This window comes from Stegostoma tigrinum, chromosome 8 (assembly GCF_030684315.1).
Source record: "Stegostoma tigrinum isolate sSteTig4 chromosome 8, sSteTig4.hap1, whole genome shotgun sequence".
In the NCBI taxonomy this organism is placed as follows: Eukaryota; Metazoa; Chordata; class Chondrichthyes; order Orectolobiformes; family Stegostomatidae; genus Stegostoma; species Stegostoma tigrinum.
Genome location: NC_081361.1, coordinates 74,177,587 through 74,192,592, shown reverse-complemented (window position 1 = coordinate 74,192,592; position 15,006 = coordinate 74,177,587). Strand labels below are relative to the sequence as shown.

General features: G+C 40.2%; 1 long non-coding RNA gene across 2 annotated transcripts in view; it reads right to left on the bottom strand.

Moving 5' to 3' along the window:
• Nucleotides 1-834: 834 nt before the first annotated feature.
• LOC125456631 (uncharacterized) overlaps nucleotides 835-15,006 on the bottom strand; it is a 46,501-nt gene continuing 32,329 nt past the window's right edge. For both annotated transcript variants that reach the window (XR_007248484.2, XR_007248485.2), the window contains 3 exons: nucleotides 14,062-14,141; nucleotides 2,069-2,191; nucleotides 835-939 (listed from right to left, as the gene is read on the bottom strand). This is a non-coding gene — a long non-coding RNA (uncharacterized LOC125456631). The remainder of the gene's footprint in view (nucleotides 940-2,068; nucleotides 2,192-14,061; nucleotides 14,142-15,006) is intronic.

Genomic DNA, 15,006 nt, shown 5'->3' with positions numbered 1-15,006 from the left:
ATGTGTATTACATGATTTACAACTCTTCTACCCTCTGCACCAAATTTAGATTTTGACCCCAATTCCCAGTTACTGGATTCTTTCTCAGTCTCAGTCTCAGTGTCACCCCAGCAAAATCTCTTTCACTCAGGCTTAATCTGACTGTGCGCTTAGAACAATCCCTTCCTATACGGCAACTCTGATGAGTCACTTATTTCTCTTAACTTCGTGATATAGTAATCAACGCAATTCAAGCAAGAACTTGTTTAACTGCTAACTAGGTTATTTTAATTCCCTGAAAGGCTATTGGTTCTAGGCCTGATTCAGACATCTACTCTGAGGGAGGAGGTGATGGACTGCTGGTATTGTTGGTGCACTGGTAATCCAGAGGGCCAGATAATACTTTGGAGACCCGGGTTCAAATCCTGCCATGGCTGATGGTGGAATTAACAAAAAGAAACTCTGGAATTAAGAGTGTAATGATAGGCATGAGACTATTGTTGATTGTCAGGAAGATCCACTAATGTCCTTTCAGGAAGGATTCTTAACTGCCCTCTGGGCACTAATTGAGGGCAGTGATGACATCATTCCATCAGTAAAGAAGGAAAAAGTGACATTTTAATTAAACTTACTAAACAGTTATCAATTGGATTCCCAATTTGATCCAAATTCTCTGTAACTCATTCTGATGCAGTCTCCCTCACTCTGACTGTGCAGCTTACTCTTAGGCCAGACTCAGTAAGGATATGAGATTTACTTTCCTAAAGAACATAAGTGAGTCAGTTAGGATGGCACAACAATTACATGTTCACTTTTACAGATACCAACTTTATTTTATGAATTGAATTTAAATTCCCCAGCTTTCATAGTAGGATTTGAACATGCATCTCTTGAATCGTAAACGAAACCACATGGAGAAATTTAGTTGGAGATAGTAAGAACTATCTGGTCAGGTAGCTTCTGCGGAGAGAGAAACAGAGTCAACATTTTGAGTGCAGTGGCTCGTCTTAAGAATTTAGGACTTACTTCACACTGGTTAATAATGTGGTAAGATTCAGCACAATGTAATTATGGGTAAATTACATGAGAACTTATACTATTGTAAACTCAATCCAGTGATTCTTGCAACATTTCAAATGACAATACCAGAATTTTACTCATATTATCAATACTTATGCATGAACTTTTATTGCAATCAGGCTAATCCTCATTCTCAGTTACAGTGCCGACTGGAGAATGTTTAGTGGTGCAGTTAAAGGCTCAAAAAAACATAATTGAAACAAAATCTGGTTCAGCTGCAGTGATTGCTCTTTACTATTGGTTATTGTCACACAGTTGAATGGCTGGTGGGATAAGGGCTACTCTTTTAAGTCCTGCCAGATTCATTTTAACGTTCAGCTGCAATTTGCAACACAGTTGTGATCAACATTTCTTTTCACTTCTTATCACCCAGTTACATATTACCTATTGAGTGTAGCTTCAATCAACAAGTAGAATGTCAACAGCATTTTGACCATCAAATATAATGACTGCACTTGTGATACAACTGCCAGGAAAGGGTTAAATGTATAGAATATATTTTCAAATATATTTTAATGCTCCTGGAGTCAGAGAGTCTATAGGGGTGGAGTTTGCAATTGGTGAGTAATCCCAATAGTGAAAATCTCCTCTGCTTGTAATTCTTAGGTACTTCAGACAGTGGGTGTAAGGTATAAACCACAGGTAAGCTGTTGGGGCATCATGTGGGCATTTAACAAGGTACAGAAAGTAAACTCAAAGCAATATTTTCAGCCAGACTGAAGCAGCAGGACAAAAGAGCCAATATTCAATGTACAATATACTGAGGAAATATTTCCTTTACACAGATAGTTGTGATGGGCTGACAGTTGCTCTGACTAGAACAACTGGATTTATTCCTAAAAATAACTTCAATTATATGTAATTTGAAGATAGCAGGGCTGAATTACCTGAAGATGCCTTTTTCATTCAAAACTTTCTTGTAATCAAAGGTCAACAATAATGACATCCCAGGCCAGATCCAACACAAAAACAAAGGAATAATTAGGACCAACAAATCTCACAACCTTACCTGGTGCTGTTTGATATTGACAGAATGTGAGCTGGTTGTCAACGTAAATGCAAAGACTCTTTGCTCCCCAAGACAGTGCATCAACAGTTTTACTTCCCAAGGACAATCCCGTAATAGACCGAGCTGCCAAAGAAAATAGTCACAATATTTTGAAATTGCCATGACCCATCTTCAGATTGTTTCCATTTTAAAGTATTTATTATGAAGACTAATATGTCAGTGGGTTCTCTAGCCTGTTTCAGCTACCGTTTAATAGGCAAAATACAGATATTGGTTTGTGGTGCTGACACAAGCAGAAAAAAAAGCAGGAGCAAGAAAAAAGTCAGTTTCTGTGCTACTGATGGACATAGCCTGGTATAGGATGCATAATTGGCCATGTGGATGGCTGCTGAATATTATTAGTTTTACCACATATACAGTATAGGCTCGGACTTCCATCAAATTGGAGCCCTTTAGACAATGCTGGATGGGACTCAATTTTAGGATTCCTGACTGCAATCATAATTTGCAGGCAGATTTGTCTTTTTGAAACTTAGTGCTTTACATTAAAGTTTTGCAAAAGATATTTGACTGATTTTTCTTTAATTGTAGAGAAGTTGGTTGTCAAACTCATATTGGATTTATAGAGATAACTGGCATATAATTGATATCACAGAAAGGGTGAGGCATTTTCCTGATTCCGACAACCTGCCTTGCTGAAGAAAATCCAGGGCATAATGTCATTTCTCACATGGGTCAGGACCATCACCAACAATATCACTGACCTCCACCATAACCACTGCCAGTGATAACCTCAGCTTCAACAATGGTCAGTGAGTCTATACACTAGCTTCTGCTGTTACCAGTGATATCTATACACAACTATGCTGTCACCACCGTCAGTAAAATCTTCACTTTGGCTTTGGCCGTAACCATTGCCAATGAAATCTGAAATAACTTCACAGAGGCCGGTATCCCATCGTCAAGTCATCCTTTATTTACACTTGGTGAGTCCTTGACACTGATCCAGCTCCCTCAGAGCCAGCTCTCAGATGTCCAACACTCCTGTTTTTATCTGTCAGCCAGGGCTCCCTGATTGGACCAGATTAACAGCCCTAACCAGGGACCTCATTCTATGAGATCTACCTGGTTGATCTTGTTACAATCACAACATTCCCGAGTCTGAGGAAATAGATTGTTTTTTTTTGTAGCTTCTGTTGGGATAATTTAGCACTGGGTTAGGTTCTTCTGGCCCTGCCTCTGATATGGGTGGCATGTAATGCACTGTCACTTGCCCCTTGCACTCAGAGCACCTCAGAAAAAAATTCATTCTCTACTTTTGGCAGCAAGGACATGGAAACGGTCAGATCTGCAGTGCCCATCTAAGATTCCAAGATCTCTTCAACACATGATGGTGAGGGAGAGCCCACATGTTCTGACAACCTTTCTGATTGTTCTGAGGAGCTGGGCACATTTTGCTCCCACATCGTGTGTGAGTTTGCATATTTCATATGGTTGATGCGCTAGTTCAGAACTGTCATACCCACACAAACTTGATACGTCACTGGGCCTGATCTTGCGTCACCCATTCCTGTCTTCATTAACCAAATTTCACTACTTAGTGGAGTCTATATCGGGCACTGGCGCTCCTGGGGAGTCTTCTCCCATGAATAACTCTGCTAAAACAATTCACTCTAGTAGCACGTAGGGTGGTCCTATAATCAAATAGGAATTGGAACAATTTGGTACCTAGTGAAGCTGTAGACTGTTTCTTTCCATAATAACTCAGCAGCCCAAGAAAATACCTAAGCTCTGGTACAGACATGGGAACCGGGGCATCTTTGATCTCCCTCACTTCATCTTCCAATGGATGTAACCCAGACCTGTCAACTCTGTAGCCCAAGTAAGTCACTTGGGGTGCCTGGAACACGCATTTTTCCAAATCGTATGCCCATCTGGGAGGAACATCTAAGGACTTTGTCCAAGTTCTCTAAGTGTTCCTTAGTGGCCTTCCCTGTTATTAGCAAGTCATCTAGATAAATGGTAACCTGGGGTAGAACTTGTAAAATGTTCTCCATCGTCCACTGAAAAATTGCACAGGGTGACAATACTCCAAGTGGCTGTCTCATATTGGTCCAATAGTTTATGGTTATTAATTGTAGCCTACTTCTGGGAATCCTCATCTAACCACAATTACAAGTATGCATGGGTCATGTCCAGCTTCATGCAGGACAGCACACTCCACCAGCTTTGCATATAAATCATCTATGCAAGCAATTGGGTATTTATCCAGCTGCAAAAAGCTGTTTACTACCTGTTTAAAATTCCACAAAGGCGAACCAACCCTTTGGGCTTCACAATTGGTATGACCGGTACTAGCTATTGGCAAATTGAACTACTTTGATGATTCCTTTGCTTTTCAGCCTCTGATTTCTGCCTCTAAATTTTCCCATAAGGCAAATGGCACTGGGTAGGTCTTGCAGAATCTTGGAATTGCTTCCTGGTCAACATGTAGGATGGCCTTGGCTCCTTTGATAGTCCTAAGACCTCCCAGAAAATCTTCCTGGTGTTTAATTAGGACTTCACTCAGGCAGCCATTTTCTAATCAAGAAATGTTGCGCCAATCTGGGTGAGTCTTTTTCAATCAATTTTGACCCATCAAGCGTGCTCTGAGCCTTTTACTACAATCACTGGTAACTGAACCAATTGCTTCTCAAAACAGACCAGAGCCAATGTTGTAACATTAATCTGTAAAGGTCCCCCAGAGTAAGTTCTCAGTCTAGCTGAGGTCTTGTGCAAATGTAACGGATGAAATCCAGAATGAATTTTGTTAAAGACTAGTTCTGCAAGCACTGAAGCAGCCAGGACAGGATTGACCTCCATTAGAACTGGTTCTGATTTGTATGTTGCTAAATAATGTAACTGTTCCCAAACAGATGTAGGTGGACTTTCCAGGGTGCGTACGCTCCTGGATACTGGCCTATGAGCTCTCTTACATAACTTAGGTCTAGCAGGACTCTTTTGAGTTTGTGTACTGGCAGGGACTACAATGGCTTGCCAGCCTGGATCCTGAAGAAAATTTTTACCATTTAGTCGAAGTTTGGCTTTGTTTTGGAGTTTTACCACGAGCTGGCCTCGAGTCCCACTCTTCAGGATATGTCCTGAGTGAAGCTATGCAATTGCCGTCACTCAAGTGGTATTCCCCAAGCTCAGTTGATCTCTTGCCCTTATACTAGAATAACCCTGCATCTCATATACTGCGCTTGCTGTATTTTCCAATGCTAAAGCCAGTTGTAGTGCCTGTTTGAAATTCAGTAGGGCTTCAGCTAGTAGGTGCTTTTGAACGGTTACATCATTAGCCCCACATAACAAATGGTCTCTTTGCATCTCATTAAGGTTTATACCCAACAGTCAGTTGCATCTGCCAGTCATCTTAACTTAGTCTAAACCCTGGTATGGAATCTCCTGGTTCTTAATTTGCTGAATAAAACTGAAAGCATCTCAGAGTTGGAGGAGGCTTGGGGTTGTAATATGCTTTAACTAAATTTGTCAACTCTTGAAAGGTTTTAGTATCTGCTGCCTCAGGGACAAGTAAGTTCCTGATATCAGAAAAAGCTGAGGGCCCACAATTTGTTTAGGGAATTATTCATTGCTTTTCATCTGCCTCAATGTCATTTGCTTGGAAAAAATAACACATTCTTTCCACATTCTGGGCCCAGCCTTCAAAGGCAGGATCAAAGGAGTCAAGCTTCCTGAGTAATGGCATGATGACAGAAATGCTTACCTCAAATCAAAGCCTGCTGTAGTGAGTGAGTTTCTTCAGGAATACGCTTTACTCTTGTCGCCACTGAAATAACTCCACAGAGGCCAGAATCCCATCACCTAGTAACACTTTATTTACATGTGGAAAGTTCTTGAATTGATCCAGCTCCCTCAGACCAAGCTTTCTGAATGAAAGGTTGTCTAGCACATCCATTTTTATCTGTCACCTAGGGCTCCCTGGTTGGACCGCATTAACAGTCCCAGTCAGGAAACTCATCACCAATGAGGATACCCTGGATCACTACAACATCTGCATGCTGGCTTTGCTGTGAACGCTGTCAGTGTTATCTATTTACTGGCCTCTGTTGAAACAACAGTCAGTAATACCCGCTCACTGGTCTCTGATGTAACTATTGCCAGTAATATTTGTACACCAGCCTTTTGTTGTAAATATTCCCACTGATTTCTATACACTGGTTTCTGCTGTAGCCACTGCAAGTGCTTGCTATTTACAAGCCACAGCAGTAACCGTTGCCAATGAGATCTATGCACCAGCATTAGATGGGGCCCCTCTGATGCTAGTGTCCCTAACTCTGGGCCAGGAGGCCTGGGTTCAAGGCCTCCCTGCTCCAGATGTGTGTCTTGACATGCCTGAATAAGTTGATTAAAATAACTTCAATTCAAGGAACTTTTGTGGTACAGTGGAAGTATCCATACCTCTGGCTATTACGACCAGCAGATCTGGCTGAACAGAACTCATGAAACCATTAGTAAACTGGGATAGGTGTAAACTGAAATTAATGTGGTATTAAATGGTACTGAAACTCAGATACGCATTTCCCAGATGAGACACTCCTTTGTGGGAGGCACTCAATGGTTGCCTGAAGGTCATCCAGCTTGAGAAAAAGACACAGGAATTAGACTTCAGAATATACACTGAACTATTGGTCAGCAGTCAGAGGACACCAGGTTCTGGTCGAATAGGTTTGTTTGGAATCATAAGCTTTCATAATGTTGCCCCTTGGTCATGTAAGTGTGAGACAAGTAGACAGGCACAGAATTTATAGGCAGAGAGAGGTCAATGGGTAGAGAGAGATCAAATTGTGTGAATGTAGTTTTGCAGGCCAAATAATAAGTCTCTGCAGGGGATCAAGAGTACTAGACAGTGTGAGTAAAGTCTCAACAGCTGAACAACGAGTGAAGGGATGACCTATAATCCGATGGCCTGAGGCAGAGAGATAACTATAAAAAAAAAAATAAGGTCATGCTGGAGAAAAACCAAATGACTGGAGTAAAATAACAGGTATAAGAGTCATATGCCAAGGGTCTGACCAAAGTAATAAGTAATCCAAAACTGTGTAAACTAATTAGAGTAGTTGACACTTTACTCACACCTTCTGACACTCTTGATCACCTGTATAGTCCTATTACCAGACTGACCCATTCACATTTGTATGATCTTTTGATCTCTCTGCTCATTGATCTCTCTGCTTATAAATTCTGAGCCTGTGTCCTTCTTTCTCACATCAGCTGTCGAAGGGGCTGTGCTCTGAAAGCTTGTGAGATTTCAAATAACCCTGTTAGACTATAATCTGGTGTCATGTGACTTCTGACCTTGTCCGTCCCATTCCAACACTGGCACCTCCACATCATGGCTATATTTCAGCAGCTGCATTTGAGCGATAGGCGAAATAAAGAAAACATGGATTTGTAAACAGTAACTAGAAGCCACACACACACACACACACACACACTCTCTCTCTCTGCATCTGTCTCCCTCAAACTTGAAGTCATTTTTTGTAAGTTTGTAACTTGGGAAATCAAACATTCACCAAAATCTCAAGAATATTTGTACACTTCAGCACAGCTAAGGAAAAGAGACAACAGCTAAACAGTCAGGACTGAGATCATTCTCAGCATCTGTAAAATTGTAATTGTGTTTACCTTCCTGACTGCACTCGATACCCTCCTCCCCTTTTAAGCTTAATATCTCTGCTTATGTGCGTGTTTGATGTTGTAGATTTTTCAGCATAGCAGTGATAAAATTCCTCTTTCTTTCACTCAAGACAACCTTGTAAATTGACTTCTTAATTTTTATCTAGTTCGTTATGTACTCCAGGGTGTGTAATAACACCTCAGATTGAGTTAATTAGAAAATATCTAAATCCCTGAAATGTTGGAAGCTTTTGGGGTCCAGTGGTCGGAAGGTCTACATTCATAGTCCCACAGCACCAGACATGAAATGTGTGAGCAGGTTGATTGCAAAATGTGTACACTGGGAATGTTAACTATACTTCTCTCTGCAGAAGCTCTCTGATCTGTTGTATTTATCCAGCATTTTTTTTATTTTTGTTTCAAGTTTCCAGCACCCACAGTATTATGCTTTTGAACAATTTTAGAATTCAATGGTGTACCTATTTTGTTAATAGATAGTCAAGCAATCATTGGTCATTTGATATCAGTTTCATTCAACGCTGAGCCATCGACATTGACAGTGCTGTTAATGGAAAGTCCAAGGTACATAGGAGAAAAGTTGTGATACCATTTGTAGGATGCATCATTAGGGTCAGATGACGGTTATAAATTATTTGAAATTTATTGCAGTGATTTTTAATTGCAGTCAACACCCTCAATTAGATTGTTACTTTGGAAGGACTTCATCATTTTTTTGTACTAACTAGCTGGGCCTTTTGATTATAGTACAGCCTCGCTCAGGTATCCAGGAATTTTACTACTCTTCCTAATTAGATCACAGTCTGGTAATCACTCACAGGGATCCTTTATGCTCTTCCATAACTCAAGTAACTGCCTCACTCCAATAAACACAGAGAATGTAGGAGAAACTGAACAGGTCTGCCAGCATTTGTGGATGGAGAAAGAGAGTTAATGTTTTGAGTCGAGCATGACTCTTCTGAAATGACTCCTCCCTTAAATTATAGTTTTGTATTAACTCCCAGGTATCCTTACCCAGGCCAACTAAACACATTTAGATGCAAGCCTTATAGTTACCCATAGGGATTTTCATGCTTTACATAAACCATATTAAGCCCTCAGTTAGAATCAAGATTTGTACCTGCTCTCAGGAATTAATTATTCTCAATACTTAACCAATGAAATGTTTCTTGTTTAGGAAGCTACTTTTTAATCATTTCTAAGCGTACACATAAAGAAATAATGACATGACCTTTATGGTAAGATTAACAGTGGGGCTATCTGCATGGTCACTTCCAGCATTTCCAAGTACAGTTAAACTTACAGTTATTAACTTCATGTTGTCATGCATCAAGGAAAGCTTCAGAGTATGTTTGAAACATTTCCTTTGCTCTCCCCTAGAAAATTTGTCATGTGGAAGATTGGAGGACAAGACTGGGTGGGGAGATGCTTTTGAGCCATTCAAATAGTGTCCATTCCAATGAAGCTGACCTTGTTGATGATGTGCCTGAATGCTTGTGGAGCTAGTTTTAGGAAGGTTACTAGAGTTGGACTTATGGTTGGCCTCAGATCTTGTGCATTCAAGTGTAAGTGAATTTTTGACATAACGTTATGTTTAGATTACTATCAAGCTATCCCTCTACCACTGAAAATTTATTCATGCAAAAGTGGAGTCACTTTCTTGCAGATTTTAATTACCATTGGAGATTTCCTAAATTTCAAGACATAAACTTTAATTTTTTTTTCTTTCTATTTCTTTTACATATCTTTCTCAATTATACCTTTTATCTGCCTCTATTTATTCCTCTTTCTGTATATGACTCAGTCACAGTGAAATGGATTTCCAATGTAAGTTGCTGAGCACATGTCTGTGAAAAATTTCTAGGCATGATGAATGCTGATCATTCATTCCTGACCTTAAAATTTCTGATGAAGGATTTAGGCCTGAAACGTGAGCTTTTCTGCTTCTAAGATGCTGCTTGGCCTGCTGTGTTCATCCAGCTCTACACCTTGTTATCTCTTGAACTTTCTCAGAAACTTGTTTATACCAGAAGTTCATTTTTTCCCTGTTAGTGAATGATCCAAGATCAAATTCATTATTTCTCAATCATAAGCTTTACCTGAACAAAACAGAGCACAGTAATGATATGGCATTCAATGAAACAGATATGGCATTCGGTTATGTACCTCAGTTAACATCTCCAGTTGGCCAATTCTTACAGTCTGAAATCAAAATTGATCTTAGATGTACAATTTTTGGATTGAAGGCTTAGTTTGATGGAAATAAGTGGAAATGACATCCTTTTTCAACATTGATCAGGATACAATGAAGGAAATAAAAGAGAAGACAAGGTGCCAGAAGAAAGTCATACAATTCTGCTGTGCTCAAAGTTTAAGAACTAAAATTTAAAGAGAAAAGAATAGATGAGGAAGATAGGGGATTCCACAGTTTTGAAAGTATGAGATAGAGTGCATGAGTCTAGGAGAATGTGATCTAAGTCTTGATTTCAAAATCATGAGAATGTAGGGTGAAGGGAAAAATGGTAGGATAGCAAATAATGAGTTTAGAATTAACACGGGGAAAAAAGAAATGTACCGTTACTGTAGTGTCATGAAAATAAAGATCAGGAAATTTGTTTCAGAGAGACAGTTTGAGGCTTGGAGATATGTGCAAGCCTACTCATAGAAAAATAGAATATAGAATCCCTGCAGGGCAGAAAAAAGACATTAAATTAGAATTTGAACTCCACATCAAATCACCATTATAATTTGTTAATTCTCACGTTACATGTCTGGGCTTAATCCCAAGGCACCATATTTGATCAAATTGGTTTGATCATCCACAGTTACATCACTGAGTCTGCACCTCTGAAGAGCATCCCACCCAGACAAATCTCTCCACCCTATCTCCGTAACACCACATTAATCATGACTAATGCAACTAAATTGCACATCCCTGGAAACTACGGGGCAAATTAGCATGGCCAATCCACCTAATCTGCACAACTGCGTCAGTGGGAGGAAATGGGAGCACCCAAAGGAAACCTATGCAGAAATGGGGAGGGTGTGAAAATTCCACACAGACAGTTGCCCAAGGCTGGAATTGAACCCAGATCCCTGTCGCTGTGAGGCAGCAGTGTCTGATATGAGTTAATTTTTTTATGAGGTGCTAGAAGAACAAATTTGAGAGCAATATTCATGTCTTGAATGGACTGAAGATTTATAAAGAATTAAGCACTGAGAATCTCAGAAAGAAACTAATACAACGTGAGGCCATTATAACATAACCAAATTCACTTACAGATGAAGTGTCTCATGGATCTGAAAGGCAGTAAATATTTTGTTATTTTTAACTAAATTGGATTAATTAAGAGTTTTCTTATTAATGTTGTCCTGTTATAACATTGTCCTGTATAGAGATAAGTATTTTTGTTGTTTTATTCTTTCCTGGGATGATGGCACCATTGGTAAGGCACATATTTGTTGCCTATTCTTGCTTGACTTAAACTGAATGGCTTGCTAGGTCATTGCAGAGAGAGCAGTTAAAAGTCAACCACATTGAGCCAACCACACTGAGAATAATGGATCTGCAACCAAACCTATCCTTGTTAGGGAGCTAATTTGACCTCCTAGATCACAATTCAGACCACTCAAAATAATTTTGACTTCCATAAGCCTGTTATTCCATTTCCGATGGTTGGGTTCTTGAAAGAGTGCAAATTGTGACAAGTTTTTGAACAAAACACTATTTTACTTCCAAAGAGAAAATGTTTTGTTAAACATTGTGCCAAAACTGCTCATTACTTTGAAATTCTTAAGACAAGACATTTGATGGAGAATTTGAACTCCACATCAAATAACCATTATAATTTGTTAATTTTCACAATATGTGTCTGGACTTAATCTCAAGGCAGCATATTGTGTCAAATTTGTTTGATCATCTACAGTTACAGCACAACAAATAATTACAGGGTTTAGATTAGATAGGCAGAGGTGTGAATTGTATAGACTCAATATTTGAAATTTTCAGAGATAATAGGTGCAGATGCTGGAGAGTCCGAGATAACTAAGTATGGAGCTGGATGAACACAGCAAGCCAAGCAGCATCTTAGGAGCAGAAAAGCTGATGTTTCGGGCCTACACCCTTCATCAGAAATGGGGGAGGGGGAGAGGGTTCTGAACTAAATAGGGAGAGAGGGGGAGGTAGATCAAAGATGGAAAGAAGAGAAGATAGGTGGAGAGGAGACAGACAAGTTAAAGAGGCGGAGATGGAACCAGTAAAAGTGAGTGCAGGTGGGGAGATAGGGAGGGGATAGGTCAGTCTGAGGAGGACAGACAGGTCAAGAGGGTGGGAGGGTGCGGTTAGTTGGTAGGAAATGGGGGTGCCACCACAGTGGTCGAGAATGCCGTCGACTGTGTCTCCTGCATTTCCCACAACTCATCCCTCACACTCCGTCCCCGCAATAACCACCCAAAGAGAATCCCCCTTGTCCGCACATACTCTCCCCACCTTTGTCTGCTTTCTGGACGGACCACTCTCTCCGTGACTCCCTTGTATGCTCCACACTCCCCTCCAACCCCACCACACCCGGCACGTACCCCTGCAATCGCAGAAAGTGCTACACCTGCCCCCACACCTCCTCCTTCACCCACATCCCAAGCCCCAAAAAGACTTTCCACATCAAGCAGATATTTACCTGCACATCTGCCAATGTGGTATACTGCATCTGCTGTACTAGTTGTGGCCTCCACTACATTGGAGTAACCAAACGGAGGTTTGGGGACCACTTTGCAGAACACCTACGCTTGGTTCGCAATAAACAACTGCACCTCCTAGTCGCGAACCATTTTAACTCCCCCTCCCATTCTTTAGACGACATGTCCATCATGGGCCTCCTGCAGTGCCACAATGATGCCACCCGAAGGTTGCAGTAACAGCAACTCATATTCCGCTTGGGAACCCTGCAGCCCAATGGTATCAATGTGGATTTCACAAGTTTCAAATTCTTCCCTCCCCCTACCGCATCCTAAAACTGGCCCATCTCATCCCTGCCACCCTAACTTGTTCTTCCTCTCACCTATCCCCTCCTCCCACCTCAAGCTGCACCCACATTTCCTACCTACTAACCTCATCCTGACCCCTTGACCTGTCCGTCCTCCCCGGACTGACCTACCCCCTCCCCACCTACACTTACCTCTCCTGGCTCCATCCCCGCCTCTTTAACTTGTCTGTCTCCTCCACCTATCTTCTCCTCTACCCATCTTCGATCCGCCTCCCCCTCACACCCTATTTATTTCAGAACCCACTCCCCCTCCTTCATTTCTGATGAAGAGTGTAGGCCTGAAATGTCAGCTTTTCTGCTCCTAAGATGCTGCTGGTCTGCTGTGTTCATCCAGCTCTACACTTTGTTATTTGAAATTTTAAGCTTTGGTCAGTTACACTTGTTTTAAGTCACCTGCTTCAAGCTGAAATAAGTGCTATCTATAAAAATTCAATAATATTGTTTTTTCTTATAAAATGAGTTGTATCATTGATTAAATACATTGGTGGGAACTGAATTTTTGAAAACTCCTCGGGTAATGGATTTTTTAATGTTATGCATGCTCTGTAGGCTTGGCTAATTCATTGGGACGAGTTCGCAGACAGTGGTGAAACAGTGACGTTCCTCACTGACCTTGAAGGAAGCTGTCCATGAGGATCTACCAATTTCTCTTTCCTTTTCCTCTGTTTATGACTGTAATTTAAGTTGGGCACCACTTCAACAAAATTTCCAGGCTTTCAGTATCACTGAAGTCATCATGCAAAGCCAACATTAAGGCATTCTCTTAGACAACCAACCAAAAAGTTAAAAAAAACTGATAATTTTTCATTTTTACTTTAAATTAGACAGCATATGAAATTGGGTACAAATTCCAACATTTTAAAGAAACACCCATAAAAATATCTTTTAAACATTTAGAAATTTTTTTGTCATAATGATGGAATTGATATTCTACAAAGATAAAACCGATTTTTCAAACCAGGGAGGCCTTTCATCAGTAATTATAAACTTAGAATACTGTTAAAAGCTTCATTCAACAGGATCCACCTTTTTCAAATAATCATACAATGATTCAATCAGTGTAATAATGGAAGTTTTAATCAATGCACTGGCTGATAAGGGATCACAGTTTGTAATCATTTCAACACTACATTCTCTGGAAAAACATAGAATCACTAATAATAAAATAAGACACTTCTGAGTTATTTTAGACACATGAAGTTCCTGTCAGTTTCAGTGATAAATGTTGACAAATGCTGACATTTTCACCACCCTTACCTCTTCCAAAATTCAGGCCACAGCATTTGGACCTCTGTTATCAAGATATGACTGAGGATCTTACTTGCTTTGAAAATTATCTGAAGAATAAACAAACCAACTTCATGAATTTGCAGAAAAGAACAGTCTATAAAACATTTTGAAGCATTTTTTTAATCAGAATGTGAATAATGTTGTTGAGGCATGTTTATTAGCAGCAAAGAATTGGAAAATTGGAAATTTCTCATTGATAAAGAAAATAAGCTTTATCTGGCTCATTCGCCATTGTAATAGTGGGCTGCTTAACTCAATTGGCCAGGTGGCTGGTGAGTGAAGCCAACAGCGTGGGCTCAATTCCTGCATTGGTTGAGGTTGCTATAACTCTGCATCTCAAACTTTTCCCCTTGCCTGAGGCGCCATGACCACCAGGTTAAACCACTACCAGTTGTCTCTCTCTAATGAGGGAGCAGCCTTGTGATCTGGCAAGACTATGGCAACTTTACTTTTACCTTTCATGACTATTTGTCGAGTTGCATGTATGTTAATGGAATCTTTTTATTTTCCAAGGAATATACAGATAGCTTTGCCTTAACGCATATTTTGTTATTGCGAATTGGCTGTAATACGAATGATGAATAGTGGACGCTGTTTAGATAACACGGACTTTCCGCTGTACAGGTGTGGCGAGTTTCTACAGTGATTTCCCTATAATGCGATTTTCTATGGCAATTTTCTACAGCTCAAGGTCACACAAGAATGCAATTATCGTGTTATTTGAGAATTACTTGTAATTAAATAATGCAACTCTGGTCTCAATCCAGTATCCATATTAAAGTTTTGGTAACAAAATTGAATATTGCAGAAAAGAGAGGCATATTGCTGGAGCTTTTTGCCATGTCAGGACAAAGGCAAGAATGTCAAGCTTAAAATGATTGTAACAAAATATACTATGGCTGCTTTTGCTGA